This window comes from Talpa occidentalis, unplaced genomic scaffold (genome assembly GCF_014898055.3).
Source record: "Talpa occidentalis isolate TD23 unplaced genomic scaffold, MPIMG_talOcc4v2.1 talOcc4.13, whole genome shotgun sequence".
NCBI classification, from domain to species: Eukaryota; Metazoa; Chordata; class Mammalia; order Eulipotyphla; family Talpidae; genus Talpa; species Talpa occidentalis.
Genome location: NW_023601322.1, coordinates 83,632,420 through 83,657,638, shown reverse-complemented (window position 1 = coordinate 83,657,638; position 25,219 = coordinate 83,632,420). Strand labels below are relative to the sequence as shown.

At 36.9% G+C, this 25,219-nt stretch overlaps 1 protein-coding gene across 2 annotated transcripts in view; it reads left to right on the top strand.

Annotated features, from left to right (window-relative positions):
- PRR16 (proline rich 16) overlaps positions 1–25,219 on the top strand; it is a 282,894-nt gene that overhangs the window by 96,992 nt on the left and 160,683 nt on the right. The gene's annotated exons all lie outside the window — the stretch shown is intronic.

Genomic DNA, 25,219 nt, shown 5'->3' with positions numbered 1-25,219 from the left:
AATAACAAATGGAAAATATAAACTAAAATTTTAAATTAAAAAAAAAAACAGGTATCAGATGTAAAAAGACCAACAGACTATATGGCCAATTGAAGATTGAATCAGTGACCTCAAAGATGGTCATGCCTAAAAGAACGGGTGGAAAGTGAAGAAACTATTTGAGAATTACCCAACGCTAATAGAAAAGGCAACTCAAGAAAAATGGGTGTTTTAGAAGGGAAGAAAGAGAATGGCAACAGAGAACATATACTCCGACCAACTCTTAAAATAATGAGGAAATCAAAGGAAATATTAAAATATACCTGGAAATGAATATGAATGAAGGCACAAGCTACTATAACCTGTGAAATGCAGCCAAAATCATGGTATAAAGCAACACAGACCCCCCTCAAGAAACAAGAAGGAACTCTAATAAATAGTCTTCTTTCTCACTTTAAGGAACTAGAAAAGGAAATGCAAACAATACCAAAAGCTAGTGGAAGGAAGGAAATGATAAAAATTTGAGAAATAAAATAGGAAGTAAAAACTCAGCACAAAAGGCCAATGAAACAAAAATCTGATTCTTTGAAAAAAAAAAACAAAATAGACAAACCTCTAGTTAGCCTCAAAATATTAAGGAGAAACCTCTGATAAATAGAATCAAGTGAAGGAGGACAAGTAATAACAAAGATCTCAAAAATACAGAGGATTGTAAGAGACTGTTAGGAATATCTATGTGCCAATGAATTGAATAACTTACAAGAAATGCGCAAATTCTTAGAGGTATACACATAAAAGTAAAACTTTTACTTCTTCGTGATGTTGTGATAATATACATAGAAAAACCTAAAACTCCGTTGAAAAAACTAATTGAAACAATAAATCAGTGTGGTTAAAATTCCGTGTTACAAAATTAATTTGCAAAAATTAGTTGCATTCCTGTATGCAAACGAACTAGAAGAGAAGGAAATCAATAAAACAATCCCGCTTACAGTTACATCAAAAATAATTAAATATCTAGGAATAAACTTAACAAAAGAGGTGAAGGATCTACATGTGTAAACTATAAGATATTGTTAAAAGAAATAGAGGAAAATATGAAAAAAAAAAAAAAACAGAACGATGTCCTCTGCTCATGGATTTGAAGAATTAATTCTGTTAAAATGACCATGTTACCAAAAGCAGTATACAAATTCAATCCCTATGCAATGCAATCCCTAGGAAAATTTCAGTGGAATTCTTCAAAGAAATAGAATGAACATTATTAAAATTTATACAGAACCACAAAAGGCCCTGGATAGCCAAATCTATCTTGACAAAAACGAGGAAAATTTTTTGCGACTACCAACCTATAGTAATCAAAACATGGCTATGGTATTGAAATAGAAAGAACACATTGACCGACCAGTGGGATAGAATTGAGATCCCAGAAATTAATTCATCTTTACAGGGACAGTTACTCTACAACAAAGGGGCCAAGAGTATACATTAAGAAACTTGCTTAAATTAAAGGTGTTGGGAAAACTTGTCAGATAAATGCATAAGAATGACACCAAACCACTCTCTGATACCATATACAAAAATTAACTTGAATATAAGACCTGAATATAAGACTTGAATATAAGACCTGAAACCATAAAATACATATAAACAAAACATAGGCAAATGCCTCATGACATTGGCTTTACAAATGTCTCTGGGCACACTATTCCAACAGCAAGGGAAATGAAAGCAGAAATAAACAAATGGGATTACATCAAACTCAGAAGCTTCTGGACAGTTACGGGAACTATCATGAAAATGAAATGATACCCTACTGAAATGGAGAAGATATTTGCTCATCATACACTGACAGAGGGCTAATATCCAAAATCTACTAAGAACTTTTGCAACTCAGCATTCAAAAACAAAATCCCATTTAATAAAACCGAACAAAACAGCTAATGTACACTTCTTCAAAGAAGATAAATTGATGATTGGACCTTCCTGGTGGTGCAGGGGTTAAAGTCTCAGTGCTGTCAAGCTGTTGGCAGCCACTGTACTGCAGCACGAGTTCGTTCCCCAGCCCAGGAGCTAACCAACATGGCAAAGGAGACCTCTCCTATCTTGCCCGCTGCTCCCCTCAGCAGTGTATTTCATTAGATCCACCTGTTCTGCTCCTCACTCTGTCTCTGGTGAATCCTTTCACCCCCTCACACCTCTGGCCTAGACCTCAGTTCTATGCATAAATAAAAATAAATTATTTTTTTTTAAAAAAAGAAGATAAATTGATGGTCAAAAAGCACATGAACAATGTGCTCTTCATCACTTATCATCAGCGGAATGCATATCAAGACAATTATGAGATACCATCTTACACCTCCAAGAATGGCCATTATCAAAAAGACCAGAAAGAACAAGTGTTGGCAAGAGTGCGGATAAAAATCAAACCATCTTACATTGATGATGGGAATGTAGACTGGTCCAAACCCTATAAATTGCAGTATGGAGGTTTCCCAAATCATTGAAAAAAGATCTGCTATTTTATCCAGCAGTTCCATTCCTAGCCATCTACCCAAAGGGTACACTTCAAAGAGATGTGTGCATTCCTATGTTCATTGCAGCACTATCTACAATAACCAAGATATTAAACAACATAAATGTCCAGTAAGAGATGAATGGAGAAAGAATATGTGCACCGTGGAATGCTAGTCAGCTATAGTAAAATGATCTTTGTGCATTCAGGACAACATGGATTGAACTGCAAGGGAGTATGCCAAGTAAAAAGTCAGGAGAAAGAGAAATACCAGGTAGTGTCACTCATATATGAACTATAGAGGGACAGAGAGCCAGTCAAAATCAAACCAAAAACAGGGCCTCCCTGGTGGCTCAAGGGGTTGAGCGCAGTGCTGTGAAGCTGTCTGCAGCCTCTGTGGCTCAAGTTTGATCCCTGGCCTGGGAGATACCCACATGGCACAGCAGACCTCTCCTGACTTGCCTGCGGTGTATTTCAGTCTGCCTGTTCTGTTCCTCGCTCTGTCCCACACCTCTGGCCTGTACCCCAGTTCTTGTATGCATAAATAAATAAATCTTTAAAAAAAATCAAAGCAAAAACAAACTCTAGAAATCTGACTATAATTGAGAATACCCTTGGGGGAGGATAAGAATGGAGAGAGCAAAGGAGGAGAGTAGGCCAGTGGGCTACGATGGTGTATTATGTGTGCCTTGGTGGAGGGTGGTGTGTGGTAACTTATATCTGAAGAAGTCTGAACCTATACCCCTAAATCATTTACAGTAGTGTTAGTTAGTATTACCGCAGTAAAAAAAAAAAAAAAAAAAGGAAAACACAACACATGGAGAATTATTATGAAGGACTTGAAAATTTTCTGGAATCTTATATCAAACAATTAAAGAAGTTAGCATGGTGCTTTCTGAATGATTTTCTTATTTCTTCCATAATGTTAATACCTCTATAAGAATATGAAGTTCAGAGTAGTTATTTCCCGAAAGTCTGTCATTAAAATATTGCCCAAAAGTTATGAAAAGTCTCAAACTGCCTTAAATCTAGTTATAAATGGATATTTCAAAGGTTTGGCAGCCTGCCAAATCTATTTTGATTATTCTTTAACTCATCATTCTCAAACTTGGTGATTTAAAAATGGTAATAACCATCAGTTATGTCTCATAATTTATATAGGTCTCACCTGGAAGACTCAAACCTTAGAAGATGGCTTTATTCATTATCTCATTGCTCACAGATATTGGGGGGACTGCTTTGCCTGATGGTTGGTGTGTCCAGTAGGGCCTCTTCATGTAACCTGGATTCCCCACAGTGTACTGACAAGGTTCTTAATGCAAGTGCCTAAAGTGTCTCAAGGTGAACCAGTGTAAAATGATCTTGCTTTTTATGATCTAGTCTTAGAAGTCACTCAGCATGACTTCCTCTGAATGCTGTTAATCAAGGCATTTACAAGTCCATCCAGGCTTAAAGAGGAAGGAATATAAACTTCATATTTCATTGGATGATTGCTGGTGTAACATTTTAAAAGAACTGTGCAGGAATGGCAGAGGTGTGTGTGTGTGTGTGTGTGTGTGTGTGTGTGTGTGTGTGTGTGTGTGTGAGAGAGAGAGAGAGAGAGAGAGAGAATAAACTTGGGAAATACAATCTGCTATTCCATCTGAGGGTTCTAAAAATTGCCAGAGCCTGGCCCACCAGGTAGAGGCAGTGAGTCACACTTGTCTTTTGCAGCTATTTTAGTAAACATGTCAAGAGTTAGGCCAACTCACAAGAGGAGAATTTATTTTGTGTCTCTTTATCCTGTGAATTTTGGTATTTAAACTGGGAAGCCAGGGATTTGTTTTATGGAACATGATTGTAAACAAACCTAAATAGAAAATGACTGTGTCAAGGATGAAATAACTGTGTCGAGAATGGCATCACTATTGTTTGGAAATCTCATGAGATTTGGGTGTGTTGAATTGCCAAGACTGAGATTAGTTGCCTGGCATGAAGACAGCCGGAGGTTGCTAGATGCTTTAGTATGATGTTGTGTGTGGGTCTGGGGGGAACTACCTCTTAGGTGCTGAGCACCCTGATTATATGCTGTCCACCAGTTGCCCAATATTAGAGGTTTTCACACTTCCTGAAAACAGCCCCTGTAATCATTTAAGCAGTTGACTCAGGCAGTTTCAGCAATTCCAGGAGATTTATTGGCAGTTTGCAAAATTGTATTGACCTTTTTTTTCATTTGTCCAATTCTGCACCTATTAAATATCTGTTGTGTGTCAAGCATCTTTTGTGTGTCTTATGATGAAAGTACAGAGATAAGTAGGGTCCCTTCTCTCCTGTGATGTATGTACCAAAATAAAAAGACTTGTAAGTAGGTAAATTTATTGTAGGATGGGAAGTTCCAGGATAGGAGGTAAAAGGTCTTCTAGGCAGAGTGAAAAGCAGCTGAACAGAATAAAAACAGGATGGTGCAAGGAATTAAGTATAAATTGTAGGATAAGTGGGATGTGATAGGCGTTACTAACTGTACGCTAAGTGTTGTCAGGACACAGAGAAGTTTATTATTGGTGGGAGCTACATGCACTGCATAGATCATTTTCTTGTGTTGTGACTTAGACTCTGAATAAGTAACTTTAATAGGATGCCATCAAAAATTATGAAATTTAATAATCAGAAAGAACCTTAGAGGTCATGTAGTAGCTGTGTAATTATAGTTAAATGTAGGGTAATACATTGGCCTATGTAAGGGAAAAGATATTAGTTTATTCACAAACCAAAATGTTAATGACTAAAATTATTTCTTACTCTTATTCTTGAATTGGAAAAAAAGTATTTTATGAATGCTTATTGGAATTAATTATGTTACATTTTTATTGTTCTCTGTTCCACATACATTATGTAATTTGATGTTCAGCATTTTTTTTTTTAGGTAGGAAGAGATTAATAAGTAAGAAGTAATAACTCTGTCTTCTGACTTCAAATCACATTTAAAATGAAAGTACTTTCTTCCACAATGGTGTCATCTGTGTTTGTTAATAGCTTCCTGTTTAGGAGGTCTTCTGGAAGCTGCTTTTATATGTGATTTTATTTAACTTTCCTCGTAATGCCATGAGGTAGGTTGTGATTAAGAAAGCAAGATAGAGAGATGCGAGGTCATTTCCATTTTGTTCAGGGCAGAAAGTGCTGCATTATGTCCTTTTGGAATCCAAGGCCCTGTTTTTCTAACTTGCCCAGTTGACTCCACTGTTGTTCTCAAAAGTATTCTCTAAAATAAAACAGCAATGTGTTTACCCATTCCCCATGGAAAATGAGAATTTCAATTGTTAAATGTTTTTAAAAAATCAATGAACTTTGAAATGCTAAGTAGAACAAGACATAGGTGTCAATTCTACTTCTGTGCGTGATGGAAATGTATTTTCATAATGAAGCGGACCTAATTCTTTACTATTTAAGTTTTAAATCAGTGGAATAAAGGCACATATTGCTACATAACAATGCAAGAAAATGTTCCTGGTTTAGGAAAATGAAGGCAGGTTTTTTACATGGTTAAAAATAAAGCTAATTTTTGTTGGTTTTCCCTAATATTTACATTCCATGAAGAATTACAGCTCTATTTTTCAACACTTCCACGTAACATTTCAAGCTGAGCTTGTGTGTTTCAGGTGATTGATAACACATTAACTTCAGTATTGGGATCTTTGTCATAGAGTTTACCCTCAGCATGAAGAAATAAAACACAAAAAACATACTTTAATGTGTGCAAATTTATATTAATCTTGGAATCTATTATGTTCAACAATGATATGAAATAATACAAAATAATACAATATAATAATATCATATCTATTGTATTATATATAATATCTATTGTATATAATATCGATTGTATATAATATCTATTATATCTGGTCTAAAAACCTGTTATTTCAATATGTATTCTGTAAGTCTAGTAAGAAGAAAGAAAGCATAGTTTATTCTTTTTTAAAAATAAACAATTTCTTTTGAAAAATAATGTGACAATCAAGTCCTTCTCTCTATGGCTAACACAGGACCCATTGGTTAGTCATACTAACATTAAGTTCTAATACTGGTATCTTTGGGGGGAGTAAAACACCAGTAGACAACTGGGATTGGATTACTGACCCTCTCTCCTCATAACAATGTGATATTCAATGACTTAGCTTCTCTGGGCTTCCATTTTCTCTTCTGTAAAATATAGATAATAATATAACCACTTGATAGGATTATCATAAGAGGAATGAGCTTCTTATTTTCATAAACAACAAAACTCATTGGCCTAATTTTCAAAATGTTTTACTATCTAGAGTAAAGACTCTTTCTGAGCTCTATCTTCTGTCTTAAAAAAATACATGTGTGTTCTAATTAACCTGGAACATGCTTAATTTTTTGAGGCTCCAATTTTCACACTTTTCTAAATACCATTATCTTTAACTGAGACACCTTCACCTACATCCCTATTATCAGAATCAATTAAAATTTGTTGTAACTTAGCCCAGTGCAAGGAAAAATTCTGAAGGTACAGAAATGTCTGACCCAATTCAAACTTTTATTGCCTCTTCCCCATAGGCTGAGCCTGAGGTCATGAATTTAGGGCAGTGATCGCTAGACCAACTACCCAAAAGGCCACAAACCAAAAGTGCTTGGTTTCTGAATTGACCTGCCAAGAAGACAGCTTAAAACTTTGTTTCCATAACATGTGCCATAGTAATTATGCCTGCCTTCTCTGTAAAAGCTTTTCTGTCATTCACAGTTGATGAATTTGATTTCTTATCTAGGATCTTCAGCTAGCATTTTTCAAAACACTTTATTGAGACATGACTGACATAGAAAAGGTAGTATATATTTAGTGTTTATGATTCTGTGATGTTGGAGATATGTTTATGGATGTATATTTGTATATCATTACAATCAATGCCTAAACATACCTACCATCTTCAGAAGTTTCCTCCCACCATTTTATTTTTATTAGTTTTTGTGCTGAGGACTCAATAATATTTGTTCTTTCAACAAATTTTTAAGAAATGCATGCATTCCCATGTCCATTTCAGCTAGTATTTTATTCCAAATGTAAGGTATGATTTACAGAAAATACTTGGCTATAGAGTGTATGTTTCTTTCTATACAGAATATATAGTGTTCTGACATATCAAGTGTTCTGTGAGCTTAAATAGACCTCAATTCCCAACTTGATTTTTGAAGATCCAGGCCAGATTCTTGGTTCTTCCTGCCCTTTTCACTCATGTCCTGCTCTCACTGTCCCTGATAGTGTGTGCTTTCCCTGCTACAGTTATCCACCTTTTTGTGTCCTAAAGTTATTTATGTACTTCCCTTGTCTTCATTAAGAAATAGTGAGCAGCTGGAGATGAGTTTGTCTCATCCTCCTGTTTTCTACAAGTATTTTGACAGTAGGAGTTTTTAAATAAATACTTTGGATTTATGTTGTGGTCACTGATAACATGTTAGGTTCTTTCTGTCATTATTGACTCTGTGTTAAAATTCTAGAAAATTTTAATTTTTTCAGGATGCTTCAAGCCTTTGAGATGTAGCTAGTGTATCTAGAATTCTTAGCTCCTGAGATTGATGTTTTAATTGTTGAGGGACTTTGAAGTCAGACAGATCCTGGTTTTCTCACTGTGTTACTACTTCTAGTTGTGTGACTTTCTTAAATTCCAATTTCCTGTAATTATTAAGTGGAAAAAGGAAAATTATCAAATGGTTTGATGAAGGTAAAATTACACCATGCCTATAAAGTAAATGCTTAACTCACAGTGAGCATTTAATAAAGAATAATAGGGCCTCCCTGGTGGCTCAGGGGGTTAAAATGCAACCTATGAAGCTATCTGCAGGCACTGCAGCACAATTTCAATCCCTGTCCAGGGAGCTACCCACATGGTTCAGCAGACCTCTCCTGACTTGCCAGTTGCTCCGCTCAGCAGTGTATTTCAGTCAGTGTGCCTGTTCTGTTCCCCACACTGTTTCTGGTGAATCCTCTCACCCCCCACATCTCTGGCCTGTATGTACCCCAGTTCCTGTATGCATAAATAAATAAATCTTTAAAAAATAATGAAATAAAGAATAATAATTTTTTTATTGTGAGCAAAAATGAGCATATATATTATTTTTTATATAGATGAGTTACATATATGCTTATTTATTCTATCAGTAGTTCTGATGCATTGCGCAGCACCATGAAGAAAGCTCTTTCATCATTGTTGCATAATTTGCGTTCTCCAGATTTAATCTAGTACTGTTTGCTTTTCATCATAAATTCATGAGTAGAGAATGTATTTGTATTTGTGTAGTCCATATAATCTCCTTCCTTCAGTTGTCACAATTATTGTATTAAAAGACTATATTAATATTTTTATAAATAGATACAAGTCTAGGTACAGAGTAAAAAAAAAAAAAGGACAACATATCTGTTTCACAGTGTTCTTAGACCTTTACAATTTATAAAACAGATATATATCAAAGTCTAAAATTGATTTTTATTTAGTTAATTTGATAAATGTGATCTTTTGGGGCCAGAATACAAAGAAAGAGTTTATATGTCCATTTGTTTTCTTTCTTTTTAAATAATCATCGCTTAATTAGTTGTCTTTGTCTTGATTATATAAGTAGTGTTGGTTGATTTCTATTTTCAGGAATATAGATATTGTCATATAATATTAAGGTAAGTGTAACTTTTAAATAGTGAACTCTTAGAGGTTAATAGTGTAAATAAAATTGAATAAAAGGAATTTCTCACCTTGAATTATTTAAAGTACAGGTCAAAGATACAAATTTCACAATAGTATCTTGTCTAAGAGAAATGCTAAAATAGCTTTGCTAGATTAGCTGATGTTTCCATTTGATGCATATAGGAGAAATATGATCACTGTCAAAATCTTTACATCTTATGCAATACTACAACTTGGATCTCTAGATGGTATTTGGAACATCTATCATTTTCATCATCAAAATGTCTGAGAAGACAAACTGGCATAATGAAGGCATAATAATATGGTATAACTCAGTCCTACATAATGATAGAGATGTCATACTCCTCTTCCATAAATTTTGGTCACAAACTTAATTTGGTTGAAGTCTGTGTGGTGCTTCCCAAACATTCTCTTTCAAACACAAATTTCAGATAAAAACACTACTTATTAACATGAAAAATAGGCTTGTTGACCTGGGGGATAAAATGCAAAATAGCTCTTGTAGTCTTACACCCTGCAGTGGATGCTTAGTAAATGTTCTTGACTAAACTGATGGTGCTAGAACCAATTTTAAAGTGCCGTATTTGGGCCCAGTTTGTTTTTGTTTTGTTTTGACATATAGTGTTCCAACTGATATACTACATTTATATGGTGTGTATGAATCATATGGAAACTTTTTATTGTGTTGTTAGGAAGACAGGCTTATGGCGATTGATTGAACCATAATCTTGCAGTGGTTTATTTCAAAGGCAATTTAAAATACAATTGTTCTGTACATTATCTTTTCTGTCTTTGCTGCCCCTCTCTGTGATTTACCCTTAGAAGGATCATGATTTTTTTTTCTCTCTCTCTGTATGTGTGTGTGTATGTGTGTGCATATCTGTATATATACACACACATATACATGGATGTATATAGCTATCCGTGTGTGTGTATATATATATCCTAGTTAATAATTAACCATGGATTTTCATAATAATAGTTTTTGTATTTTAGGGCATGTGAATGTATTTGGTTGCATCATTAACACTTTATTGATATTCTAGCTTCTAGCTAGCTTCTAGTAATAGTCTAGCTTCTAGCTTCTCAGTGATAAATGCTAACTTCTAAAGATGTATTGCCTCTTTAACAGAACAGAAACTCTAAGCCATGTACTCTGTGAGTTCCCTTTTTAATTACTACCTTGAGAAATCACTTTTTTCTTACAGAGTTTTAGTGTAAATTTCTAATTTTTTTCTTTAAGAATTTTTTCCGGGCCTCCCCTGGTGTCGCAGCGGTTGAGCGCTGGGCTGCGAAGCTGCGCGCAGCCTCAGCAGCGCCGGTTTGATCCCTGGCCGCCAGCGAGGGTCCCACATGGTGCGCAGACCACTCCTGCCGCCCGCTGCTCCCCTCAGCAGTGTACTTCATCACTCTGCCTGTTCTGCTCTCTGCTCTGGCTCTGGTGAATTCTCTCACCCTCCTTCGCTTCTGACTGTACCCAGTGCTTGTGTAAATAAATAAATAAATCTTTAAAAAAAAAAAAAAATTTCCATCCTGACTACCCTGGCAGAAAGTGATCTTCTCCTCTACTAACAATAGTTCATGAATTCTTGTTATGTGCCAAGAACCGTGCTCAGCAATTCACATTTTTTTGGTAAACTCAAACTTTACAACAGCCCTGTGAAATATAGACCGCTGTAATTCCCAGTTAATGAAGAGAAAGCTAAAGCATGGTCAGTCCATCTAATAAAAACAAATAATGCAGCAGGCCATGGGCTAAGTACTGTGCATGGACTACCCAGATCATCAGCACAATGATCCCATGGAGCAGTCACTGTTGACTATCATTTCCACTTGCCTGTGAAGGAAATTGGGATTCAGAGAGAAGATCTTGTCCAAGTTCCCTCAGAGATAAGATACTAGTTATAGATCCAATCCAGTATTTTATTGCTAGAGCCCATTGACTTTTTCGTATGGTGGTGACTTACCCAGGATGCAAACCTGCAAGCCCACATTCATCCCTGCCCTTGGCAGATTTCTGTTCCCCAACAGTCCATGCAAATCACCCCTGGGACTTTCCATGGTTATTAGGTAGCATGTTTGTTCCCATATCCTACTTTGAATTTGAAGTGCCTTCTGGTCCAAGAAATATGCCATTAAGTTCTCCATATCACTCAGGACCCAACCAAGAGACATCCTTCATGTCTTACTTCAGCTCACCATATCCACTTGAAGTGACATAATGTGAAATATGGTCATTATGTGTGCTCCTTAGCCGTGAAAGGAAGACAACAGAACAAACGTTTCTTATTGTTTTCAAATGTGGAGTTGAGTATTTAGTTTCTTTTTTTAATATTTTATTTTATATAATTCTTACATCATTTTTCATTTTTGCACAATGTAAGCATTTCATTCTGGTTATATTCTCCATACAATTGCACCCCCCCCCCTTACTTTGACCCTAGTCCTTCCTCTCCCTGCCCCTCCCCCCAGTGTGTCTCTGGTTTATAGTTTTATATTTAGTGTCTTTGTGTTTTTTTTGTTTTTTTTTTTTAGATCATCGTTCATTTTTAAACAATGTTTGTCTCCCCCTCCCTGCCCCACTCAGGTGTAGTCCCCATAGAGTTTCCTTCCCCAAGGCACCGTGCACCATCACCTCAGTCCCCTGTGCTCCTCCCTCCCTCCCTCTGACCCCTCCCCCTCCTCCACCCCAGAATGGCACATATCAAAATAACCAGCAACAAGGGAACTCTCCTGCACTGTTGGTGGGAGTGCAAACTGGTCCAACCACTATGGAGAGTTGTCTGGAGGCTCCTCAGTCTACTAAAAATGGAGCTACCATATGACTTGGCAGTTCCACTCTTTGGGATATTTTATTAAGAAAGGGGTGTTAGTTTGGGACATACGAAGGTCTGTCAGGCCTGCTGGTCATGGATGCTGGATCAGGGGCCTCATGCTCTCCTTCCTCAAAGTTGTATCATGTCACAGTCACACTTGGTTTTGGAGTCCCTATCACACTCTACATCACAAAGAGTCATTTCCTACCAGTGCTTCCTCACTTTCCAAGGCATAGTGAGGCTGGGATGAGCTGTATTAGCTCCTTTAAAATCCTACCAGTAGGGAATTTTTGACGTGTGGTGGTTGTTTTGTTCCTTTTCATTTTTTCTTGCTTTCCTGGAGAGGGGTGTGTGTGTGTTTCAGAGTCTAGGAAATTCAATTTAGTGAAAACAAGGGAAATCTTTTCAATTTAATACATCCTGAGCTATGTCATCTTTCCCTAATCGCCTTCCTCATGTAGATAAGAAATAAAATAACAGTAGCCAGCCCTACACTCGAAGACCTAGATTTTGAAACATTACTTTCTTCAATTCAGCCTTCAAGAGGGTCACAGATCTCATAGCTGTTACAGTGAGTGGATCTCTAGCTGACAGGCAGGGGGAATCATCAGGTGAATGCCCACAGCCTCTGATAGCTTAAGTTCACATTAAATTGGGGGATGGGGTCATGTTTTGTTTGAAGACCTTTCCTTACTTGTCCCAGAAATATGTCTTGTTGTATTGTTTTGAACCTGAATTGTTAAGACGTATAGGGCAAAGTCTTCTGGTTTTATAAGAGTCGAGTAAGATTTAACCATATCCAGAAGAATCTCCATTATTCCCTCACCTTTATGCCCTCCACATGAACCAATGACTTAAGTAAAAATACTGTCACTGTGTAAACTGGATGTCTTAGACTAGGTCCTGTCTCTCCTTTCTATCTATGTTGCTGCCTCTTAGCCTTCCTATGAAAGAATATTAAAACCAGCACTGGCATTCAGAATTCATGATCATTTATGATAATTACATGAGTATTTAAAATAGGGGCAGAAGGAAAAAATAGTTAATGTAAAACTATCCAACTAATGCAGAAATAAAACAAAAACAAAAATGGAGACATGTTTTCAAGGGAAAGTTTGTGTGCTACTTAATAGTCCAAATTTTGCAAGCGTCTACTGGTTATAAAAAATGGTGGGTATTAATTCATGATTGAATATGTGAATAAATTCATTTAATCAATTAATTGTAGGAATGTTTCTATTAGACCAAAGAGAGCTGACTATTCATCTTAGGAAGTTCATATCTTTTAAAATATTTGCTCTTACTCCATAATAAGGAATATCCTTTATTGAGTCATATACCTTGACTTCTCTTTCCAAATTACTTGGGAATTTTTGCCAAATTATTGTGGAAACAGATATGATAATCTCGGGATGAAGAACCGTTTATCTAAAATTTTAGGCAATGGAAAGTTTCAAGATCAAAATTATAATGATATAGACAGGAAAGTAAGGCTTAAAGCAGTGTGTATTTATTTAAGATTTATTTTTGTTAATGTATGCATACAAGAACTGGGTTATAGGCCAGAGGTGCAGAGAGTAAGAGGATTCACCAGAGACACAGAGGGGAACAGAACAGGCAGACTGACTGAAATACACTGCTGAGGGGAGCAGTGGGTGAGAAGGAGAGGTCTGCTGCTCCATGTGGGTAGCTCCCTGGCCGGGGATCAAACTCATGTTATAGTAGCTGGTGATAGCTTGGTAGTGCTGGGACTTAACCCCTTGTGCCACCAGGGAGGCCTAAAGCAGTGTACATCTTATGAACTTTTTCCCTTTTTCTCTGGGTGAAATCTTGAATTACTTAAAAGTTTCTTAAAAATGTTTTCTTGAGAGTGAGATATATGTGTAAGTGATGTGTGTGTACACATCATATTAGTGTGTGGCTCAATCAGTTAAAAAAACTAATAAATATGTCATTTTTATTATCTGAAATTCTTCACTCCCTTTTCTTTGCCATTTCTGGCTAGTATGTCATTCAAACTAGACTAATTATTTAAACTGAGAAGAAAACTGCCATAGTTTCAGTTGTTACCAAATCCCAGAATTACCTTTTGCAATGCACTTCACTTTCCAAATTCCCAGACCTCTCTGAAGAGCACATTGGTATTGAGGCCTGTCCTCTACTTTGCCCAAATTTCACAAAAAATGAGCACATTTTGCTTCTGGCATATCTGCTACAGCCTAATCCCAGACTCATGTCAGCAACTTGAATAGCCTTTGCCTTAAAGGCAGGTTTAGAAAAAGCAGTTCTTGGGCCTCCCCGGTGGCACAGCGGCAGCGGTTGAGTGCTGGGTTGCAAAGCTGCCCGCGGCCTCTTCCGCTGGAGGAGGGTCCCGCATGGCACGCAGACCTCTCCTGCCGCCCGCTGCTCCCCTCCGCAGTGTACTTCGGTCCTTCTGCCTGCTCTGCTCCCCACTCTGGCTCTGGTGAATTCTCTCACCCTCCCGCGCTTCTGACTATACCCAGTGCTTGTTTAAATAAATAAATAAATAAATCTTAAAAAAAAAAAAAAAGAAAAAGCAGTTCTTTACCCTTTAATGTATAGGTTGTGATGGGAAAGCCTTTCCCTATTGGAGTCCCTCTGCTAATGCCATTTAAATAGAATCTCTTGCACTACAAAGGTAACTGGTTCAAAATGCAATACTGCCTTTAAACAGTCTCTTTTGAAATTACACTGCCCCTTTATAGCCCCCTGCATGTGTGATATGGAAGCTTGAATCTTTATTTTCAAGGTAATATTAACTACAGCTTACATATGCCTTAAAACTATAGTTTTATTTTTATATTTTATATATATATATATATATTACATCATTCTTCCTTTTGGTACAATGCTTTTTTTTTTTTTTTTTATAGAGGCATGCTTTATTTATTTGTTTGCTGGTTTGTTTGTTTGTTTTGTTTATACATGCACTGGGTACAGTCAGAAGCACGGGAGGGCGAGAGAATTCACCAGAGCCAGAGCGGGGAGCAGAGCAGGCAGAAAGACCGAGTACACTGCTGAGGGGAGCAGCGGGCGGCAGGAGAGGTCTGCGCACCATGTGGGACCCTCCTCCGGTGGCCGGGGAGCAGCCGGGGATCGAACCGGTGCCGCAGAGGCCGCGGGCAGCTTCGCAACCCAGCGCTCAACCGCTGCGCCACCGGGGAGGCCCTGGTACAATGCTTTCTCCTCTCATGCATAGTCCCCATGAAATTCCCACCACAAATTTACTCGTGTACCATCACAGATGCTCTTCCCTCCTGTTTTGATCCCTCTCCATCCCTCTCCCTGCAGAATGTCTCTGATTTACTGATTTTGATTTTTAATGTATTATAATTACTTTTTAAAAGATTATTTATTTATTTATTTATACAAGCGCTAGGTACAGTCATAAGTGCTGGAGGGTTAGAGAATTCACCAGAGCCAGAGCGGGGAGCAGACAGGCAGACTGATGAAGTTCACTGCTGAGAGGAGCAGCGGGCAGCAGGAGAGGTCTGCGTGCCATGTGGGACCCTCGCCTAAGGCTGGGGATCGAACCGGTGCTGCAGAGGCTGAGGGCAGCTTTGCAACCCAGCGCTCAACTGCTGCACCACCGGGGAGGCCCTATAATTACTTTTTTTTCCTGATCCCTTATTTGATTCCTTTATGTGTTATTTGATATGATTCCTTTGGAAATAGGCTTTTTGAGTGTCTAAAATGCTAATAAAGGCAATTATTTTATTTCTCAATGAGTTATATATGTAATTCTACTTTCACAAGGCCTGAAAGTCCTTATTAGTATGAGTATTAAAACATGTATTTTTTTTTTTTTTGAAGCTGAAAACACTCAGGGTCGTAATCATGTTTTGATCCTAAGAAATAACATTTTTATTTTGAAGTTTTTATTGGGCAGAGACATAGGACCATTGTGTACACTTTGTGACCATTTTGGCCAAAACATCAGCAGCAGCTCCATGGAGGTTGAATAGCAAGTAATGCTTAATTGACACATGAGTTTTTATAGGGGTTGTGGCTATAGTATGTTTTGCCCAAGTCTAAATAAAGTGAAGGAAGCCTAGTAATTAAGCTTAAAATTCTTAGGATTAAGAATTTTAAATTCTTAAAACATTTACATTTTGTTGCTTAATTGCTGTTTATTTTGAATAAACATAGAATATACAATTAAAGCTTATATTGTATTTTATAAATAAGGATTTAGAAGATATAATTATTTTGTAAATAGTAAATTTTATGGTCAGATTTCTTCATTATCTTCTTGGTAGCTCTTACATTGAAGTTGACATAGACTTGGAAGTTTTGTGAATTTTTTTTCTGTGTTCATTCTCTTAAATCTTGAAGTACAAACCTTCTATTATAGAGATTTATTTCTTTGTCATTTCACAAAAAATAATTTCAAATGTAAAGTTACATGGAGAAGGACTTCTAATTCTAGTACATAATGGTTTGCTCCTTTTTTCTCAACCTTTTTTTTTTTTAATTAACTTTGGTTACAATATCATATATGATTCAGAGGTACAGGTTCACACCTCTATGCTACCTTATTGCACCAACCCCAGAATGCAAATAATCCTCCACCTCAGCACATTAGGCCCCATCCCCATTTTATTCCTCACCCCACATTCCCCTTCTGTTAGCCTTTTCAGTTCTACAGTCAGATTTCTAGGGTTTAGCTTGATCTTTTCTTTTTTTATTTTAAAGATTTATTTATTTATTTATACAAGCACTGGGTAAAGACAGAAGCGTGGGAGGGTGAGAGAATCACCAGAGCCAGAGCGGAGAACAGAACAGGCAGACTGAAGAAGTACACTGCTAAGGGGAGCAGCGGGCGCGGCAGGAGAGGTCTGAGCGCCATGTGGGACCCTCGCTTGTGGCCGGGGATGGAACTGGCGCTGCAGAGGCTGCGGGCAGCTTTGCAGCCCAACGCTCAACCGCTGCACCACCAAGGGAGGCCCTTGATATTTTCTTTTATATCTTTATATTCCACATATTAGTGCCCTATGGAGGATCATGCTTCCTATTTTTCATAAATTCTTTAAGTGTATTACTAGAATTTATGACTTACATCCTTCAGAGATGTTTCCCATTAATTAAATAATAGCTACTTAGATCATTTTATCTTCCATTTGGAACACAATAACTAAAGCACAATCCAAGATTTGGCTATTTCATGTAATTCATGGAATTGCTTTACATGAATGGTTGATATAATTCATTTCATTTATAAAAATGTGTGTGAATATAATATATGCATTATATTGTATATATAGGTTTTTCTGTATATATAGAATAGGCTTATATATATATTGAGATATATATATATATATATATATATATATATATATATAGGTTTTTTGTATATATAGGAATAGGTTTTTCCAGGGTTCTTTGCACAGCGTCAGCGCTGTAATGATATGCTGATACTTGATAAATACTTTTTCTTTACAGCAGTTAGACATTATGTAGGTGATGTCCTCTAAAAATGATACTGAACCGTGCATTTTAATTGTTTATATCCATACACATGATTAATTTAAGAGATCTGGACTGAGAGTCCAGTAGCTCTTTTCTCTTAGCCTAAGAGCTGAGCATTAATTGTGTTTAGCCAATTAACAAATCTTTATTCTCAAGTGCTGGTCTTATAAAGATGAGTCAGAGGGTATCACTTTCAATGCAGCTAGCTGAACACTGATTAGAATTTGAATGTTACTTTCCTTAGCAAAGTATTCTACGCATGGATTCAAGTGATGGATATTTTTAGCTTGTGGGTTATGGGTGTATGTTTGATTTCTGGATAAGCCTGACGACCTACTACGGAGATATCTTTTTCTTCTATTCACAGACAGTGACCCTGTGCTTGTGACACATTTACAAATGTATGTCATTAATCATACGGGAGATGAGATAATGTGGCAAGTTCAGTGTAAAATTTATCGAGATTCCAGGAAAACCTATTCAGAATTCAGTTCTTATACTGTGGACTTCTGTGCATCTGTTGCAAAATAAGCCAACACTCAGGGTGGAATTATCAAAGTAGATTGTGATATTGATTAATTCTGCAAAGGCCAAAATGTAAATGCACATTTGTCAAGAATTCAGGTTTGCTACTCTCCTCACTAATAAATTCAGATCATCTTCTGTTATTTCCCAACATAAATTTTAGAAATTTTTTTGCTTGAGTAGATAATGACACTCTAGACAATTGAAATACACTTTAATGATTTTCCGCAAACATTTCACTAGGCGATTTGCAAACTTCTTCCATTTTGGTTTTAGCCTAATCTGAGACTGCGTCTGAAATACACAAGGTGAATGAGGGAAGGAACTGTTCAACTTGTACTTGGCAGAAAAGTTCTGTTGCTGAATAAGATCACAAGTTAAGGCTGGAATGGTTTGGTAATAGTTTTTTCCACTGTGTGAAGCCAGACAATCTCTGCCAAATAGCAGAACAGAATCTATACTGTCAAAATGGAGAAATGGAAAAAAAAAGTGGTGGCAATTATTTGGATGGGGGATTCTGGCAACACATTTTACAGCCTGGCACTTGCACTTTTGCTTGAGGAGGAATCTATGGGCACCAGCCACTGCTGTTTGGTCAGTGGTGGGAGGGCTGGAGAATATTCAATGCAGATTAATGAGAAACTTAAGTGCTAGGTTCAGAATTCTTCCTTCGCCATGTTCTGAGAAGTTGTCACTAAAGATTCTGACCTGCTCTGTTACTGCAGTGCTCTTCTCATTTAATAATAGAAATGATAGCAAACATTTATCACTGCTTTCAAAAGTGTTAAGTCCTTTCCATGCATTAGGCTGTTAAACTGCTGGTTAGCCCTTTCAGAGATAAGAAAAGAGAGGTCACTGGGAAGTCAATCCATTCCCTGAGGGCACAGAACTAGGAAGTCTGACCTTGGATGTCAGATTTCTACCACCACTGCCCTCAACACCCATGTTGGTACTGATGTTGGCATTCAGATAATGGGGTTCAGTGTTAGTGGTTCTTGGGTCTCTCTGAAAAAGAATTCAGCAGATGTTCCCATTCATCAGCACATAGCAAGTTTATTGAGGAAAGAAAAGAGAAACACCTGCATAGACACAGACAGGCTGTGTTTTGCCAGGGTAAAGGGTGTTCCTTTATAGTGTGCTTTTATGAAATTATTGTGGCTTTTTCAACGTGGGGGCAGATTGGGTTGGTCTCCTATGGTTGATAATCCTCTACCCCCACCTATGGCTGGTAATCTTTACTGACTTCACCTCAGATTCCTAGAAACGTCCATAGCCAGATTTTGTTTAAGGTTCTTTATTATTTTGGTATTTGTTTTGTTTATTTATTTATTTATTCATTATTTTTTACATAATTGTTCATTTTTAAACAAAATTTGCTTCCCCCACCCCAGATGTAGTCCCCACAGAATTTCCTTCCCCAATGCATCTGTGCACCATCACCTCAGTCCCCTGTGCTCCTTCCTCCCTCTGATACTTCTCCTGCCTCCTCCCCTGCAGGATGTCTCTGATTTATAATTGTCTGTTTTTATTTTGTTGTGTTTTGTACTGTTATATCCCTATCCCCATCTCTGGTGTTTGTTCTTGTGAGACCTTCTATCCTAAATGTTTCTACTCTCAGCTCTCTACTCCATCATAAAGAATGAAACGGTGGTGTTCAACAGAAAATTTTACATTTCCCCCTTATATCCCTACAACTCTTTGCTTAGTGACTTTGTATGGTAAAGATTTTAGGGGGTAAGGGAGAACAGAGGTACATTATTTCATCAGTAGTATTACTATGAAGTGGATACCTTTTACCATTTCTTTCTGTTTTTCAGCTCCAGCATAACTATGAATCTCTGATTTTCATCAATATTTTTAGAAGTTTTATTGTAAATACAATGTGAAATATAGTTGGAAAATTTGACTATTGTTCTTATTTTTGAGAGTTAACTTTGTTAACTCTTTGAACCATAACATCGTCTAATGTTGAATAAAAAATAAATAGTGCATGTATAATGCTATTCATTAGATTACTTTTTTAGTGTCTTGCATTACAGCTATATAATTCCTCATTATTAGAAATGTTTCCTACAATCCACGTTTATTAATAAAAGTGTGAGCAGATTCTGGGTGTATTATTCTCAACAAGTAAAAGAGCTCTTGACAAATAATTGGTGCTCAGTGAGTATTTAATGAATTAGGTAAAAATAAAGTTAAACTCTGTGAGTTTATTCAAAGATAAATTTTGTTTTTTTTTCCTACTAAGTTAGGGTATTATTGATGATGAATATTGGTAATTGTTTGGAAAGCATCAGGAAGTTGAGGAAATTATGCCTTTTCTCAAATTCCTACCTCAGGCTGGTTATTTTGAGGGAGGGGTCTTCCATGCATCTCTCCATTCTCTGTACTAAGCATAATGCATGATAACTTAGTGAAAGGAGTGAGTGATTGTGGTTTTGATTTTGATGATTGCTCTTTATATACAGACTATAGAAAGCCATTAAAAGTAACCAAAATTACATAAAAGTTATGATTATTATCAAATACTGAGTTAATGCTCATTTTTCCTTAAAAATTTTATTGTGGTAAACAGAGTGCGTTTGTAATTCATGGCTTGTCTTGGTACAGCATATGTGACCATAAGAAGGATCCTTTTCTTTAACACCTGTGAATTTCCAATGAAGTGAAAACATGCACAGTCAAGGTCAATGGGGTTTTGAGTGGTTTTTGTTTTTTTGGGTTTTTTTTGCAGTTTTCTATTTTCCCACTTTCAAAGTCTGCCAATGAAGGTTTCATTGGTTCTAGTATTTCTTACATATGAAAGAATGTAGGTTTATTGCTTATTAAGCCTAATGCTTTTAGAAAAATAATCTAATTTCAGTGTTCTCTCTATATGACATTCTACTTACTCTTTTGGTCAAATGTGGATAATAATTTTCCTACATTAGGTAAAAATCTAAAAAGTGTCATGATCAGTCAACTATTGAATTTGAAAAGTAAATTATTGTATCAGAAACTGAAATTAAAAGGTATATGCATACTATCAAATAGTGGGGATATAGTGACATATTTATAATCATTCTTTTGCTTTAATTACTTACATCCTGTTGTTAGGCACTGTTTGAAATGAATTCTTCTGAGTGGTATTGATTATGTAGTTGAGAGCCTGTAGTGTACAGTGAATTTAATAATGTAGTTAGTGAACTATTTTCAGTTCTGGGACTGTTGTGATACTGTCCTTTAGTAGTCTGTCAAGATCTTTACAATGAATTGTCTTCATTTTAATATATGTTCTCATTTAAAAATAGATGTAACTATTACTTAGAATTTAACTTACCTTCTCCTTGAAATTATATTTTAGAGACAAGTAGAAAAGAAATTACAAATATGTAAATGGAAGAAATACACCTATCGAAAGGAAAGCAATGATAAGTTGTTGACTAAATCAGGATAAGCAGGACAATGTTTTTAAAAATCTGTCTCTGTATACATTCACATACGTGTTCCATATGGAAAGTGCTTAGAATTGCTTTTTTGATTCTTTTTCATTTTTAAATAAATGTGAATTCACCATGATCTCTAGTACATATCCAAGATTACCCAAGATCAAATTATATGATAAAGCTACCTAAGACCAGGAATTAAGATTTCTCAGATTCAATTCTATCCCAAATACTGACTTGATGGTTAATTCTTTGTGAGTCACTTATACTATCTGAGTTCCTCAGACCTTTACCTAACTTAATGGACCAGAGAATTCAGGGCCAGGAAATTCAAAGCTCGTAGGCTCAGCCTTTTTCTCTGGAATAGAGTCTTTATAGTCTATGACCAGACACTATCTTTCCCCTGCAGTGAAGTATTTTACACTCTTTAGATTGCTGGGGTACATATGAGGCAGTACTAGAACTTCTCAAACTGATAGTTTTTCTAGAAAAATGTATATGCCTAAAATACAACTTTCAGCTAAGTTTATTTTCACTAACATTGGCAAATTCACTGTAAAAGTGTATATTAAGTTGACAAGTAAAAGTAGTATGGAGAGGCCTTCCTGGTGGTACAAGGGGTTAAGCACTACACTCTGAAGCATTCCTCAGCCTCTGCAGCACGAGTTCGATCCCAGACCAGGTTGCAACCCACATGACACAGCAGACCTCTCTTGTCCCACTGCTGCTCCCCTCAGCAGTGTACTTTGGTCAGTCTGCCTGTTCTGTTCCCTGCGCTGTCTCTGGTGAATCCTCTCGCCTCCCCGTATCTCTGGCCTGTACCCCAGCTCTTGTATGCATAAAAAATAAATCTGAAAAAAAGAAGATTAATAAGATGCCCTTCTGCCCTTTATGTGTTCAGAGCCTAGTAGAAGATTTTTACAAAAGTAAAAAAGATAAGACAAGTGAATTGGAGGCAATTCACAGAAAGAATGCAAAGTACCAAAGGAAGTTTATGAAATGAGGATGAATAGTGACAGCAGAAAGGAGCTAGAATTAATGTGACTCAAAAAATGAAACAAATATTGTTAATAGTTGTCTGAATTACTGTAGAAGAAATGCAACATGAATTGTAACTCTTGGCAAAGTATGCTGTCTTGGTGGGAAAAAGAAATATGAGAAATATCTGTCAGAACTTTTGCAGGATTTTGTGTATTTCACAATAAAACAATGAATGAAAATTACCTTAAATATATTCATCAAAAAGGATGACCTTGAACACTGTAACAGCAAAGAATTATAGTGACAGCAAGGCTAGCAGTTGCAGTAGTGAGAAAGGAAGATGAGCTTCACACTTAGTTGCAGTGTGCACAGATGTGTGCAGTGATTGATAGCCTGCAGTAAAGTGTGCTATTAGATGGGGTTGCTTGATTTTATTGTCAAGTCAAAATATTGTAGAAATGTTTGCAGAGGTGTGTTATTTACATCTAGCCTTAAACAGCAAATGAGTAGTATTGCGATGCAGGTCCATAAAGTAGCTATAATAGCTATGTGTGAAAAATGCCAGAGAGCATCACTTTTTGATGATGGTTGTTAGAAAGTTTGGTCATGTTTCTGCATGTGGCTAGTAAATTTACATTTCCCATCTCACTCACTGGGTAGACTTCCATGATTTTTTCTGCTGAGTTTCTTTTTACTTCCTCAATCTCTGAATGTAGCAGGGTGCAAATATTCCTTCTGAGCTATCCTGTAGCCCTCCCTCTATCAGTCCTCCCTGACCTCTGACCCCAGCTACAGCTGTCTGGGCTGATGTCATCTAGTCCAGAACTATAAGCACCAACCTACAAGTGAGTGGCTCCCAAATTTTTCTCTCTACCTCTGAACTTTCCCCTGAGTCCGTTCATCATTGCCACTGATGTTTAATAAGTATCTAAAATTAAACCTGTCAAAAGCAGGACTTCAGAATCAATACCCAGACCTGCAATTCTTTCTCACTTAATTTTCTCAGGGTGAGTAGATCACTTCGTATCTAACTAGTTGCCTGACTCAAAACTCTTGGCATCATTCTTACTTCCTCCTTTTTACTCAGCCTTTATGTCCAATCCTTTAGAAAGTTTGGTCAAATTGACCTCTAAATTTTATCCTGAGTCCTTCCTTATATCGTCTTCACTCTGCCTGCCATCTAAGCTTTTCTCATCTTTTCATTTGAATGCCCTTCCATGATGCCTGTGTGGACTGCCTCTATTTTCTGCAGAGTGGCATTCGTAGACATTTTGAACTATACAAACATCAGTGTCATTCCACTTTCATGGCTTCCCTTTCCCTCTAGATCTTCTTCAGTCTCCTTGCCTTGGTTGTCTACCTTGTGATGAGCCCACCGCGAATCCTTCTCATCCCAGACCTCATGCCCTATCAGTCTCACATGCCCTGCCTGCCATACTCCCATACCAGCTCTTCTGGGGTCTCTTCTGCTTTCCAAACTCATGGACACTTCTGGCTCCTTGTGATCAGTTTGCACGTGGCTGCCTCCCTCTCTACCTCGGTCCCTTCTCATATGGTTTGTTTTACAGAGGTGCTTTCGCTCTGAGCTCAGCTGCCCATGTGTCCCTGTCACCCCCTCACACACACATTACCCCACTGCCCCACAGAGCTGGCTATATAGTTTCTTAGGGCACGACCTCTCTGTGCCATCATGTTTATGTAGGCTTTTCCTCTTGTTTCTCAACTGTCTTGTCCATGTCAGATGTGAGTTCCTCAAGGGCAGGGACCTTGTCATCATCCCCTGCCCTTTTTATTATCAAAACTTGAACATCTAGAAAATAAATGGCACGCTAAGTGTGTATGGAGTGAGAGGAAGAGATTCTCTCTAAAAGCTCCGTTTGTTCTTCCCTCTCCATCTTCAGATGCTTTAAAGCAGTTTCCAGCAGATGAAAATGCTACAGAGAGCTGAAGAAATGTCTTACTTATTACTTTGATATTGTCTTCTAAGAACAAGGCATGAAAAGTGCATTTTTTAGAGATGTCAGCGTTCCAGATTTTAGCAAATTTTAGCAACTTTTTTTTAGCAATATATGAAAGGATTATTCATATATTAATCCTTCCATAGAAAAATGAAAGGTAATGTGAAATGGTGTTTTGACTGCAGGTACATTTTATTATTTTCAACTATTTACGGTATATAGCACCATTTGAAAATGTGCTGTCACTGCAGTTACTTGAGGATAGAGAAGAAAAAAAATGTGATTGTCAAACACCTTAGTAAGAGAAGAAACACAAAACCAGAAAGATTGTATAATGACAAAAGTTTTGTGGGGTAACATAAACAAATGATGGAGAATAAATCATGTATACCATTTCTAAATTTTGCTTGGCAGTTTTAGGTCCTGGTAATGGGGAATTCTGCATGAGTTGGTGATAAGTTGCCATTGTCATAGTGGGGAGTTCAGTGCAATCATTGGAATATGAATCTGGGTTTACACTGCCTGCCCTTGAAGCCCAGTTTCCCCTCTTACAGAATGTATGGCCTGGGCACATTCTTCAATTCTTATTTTGTAAACTGAGAATTAATAAATAATATCTGTCTTGGGGTTATGTGATAGAAAACTTACTATCTGAAGCATAATAAACCCCTGATAACGTTAGTGAATTTATTGTCATCTTCATACTCACCTATGTTATCGTATATTATTAAGTCATGTTTGCCATGACTCAGACCTCGATGATAGTGTTAGAATAAGAGTTCATCAGAAGTATAAGAAGTAATTATGTTAATTTATTATGAGTTGGTTAAATGAT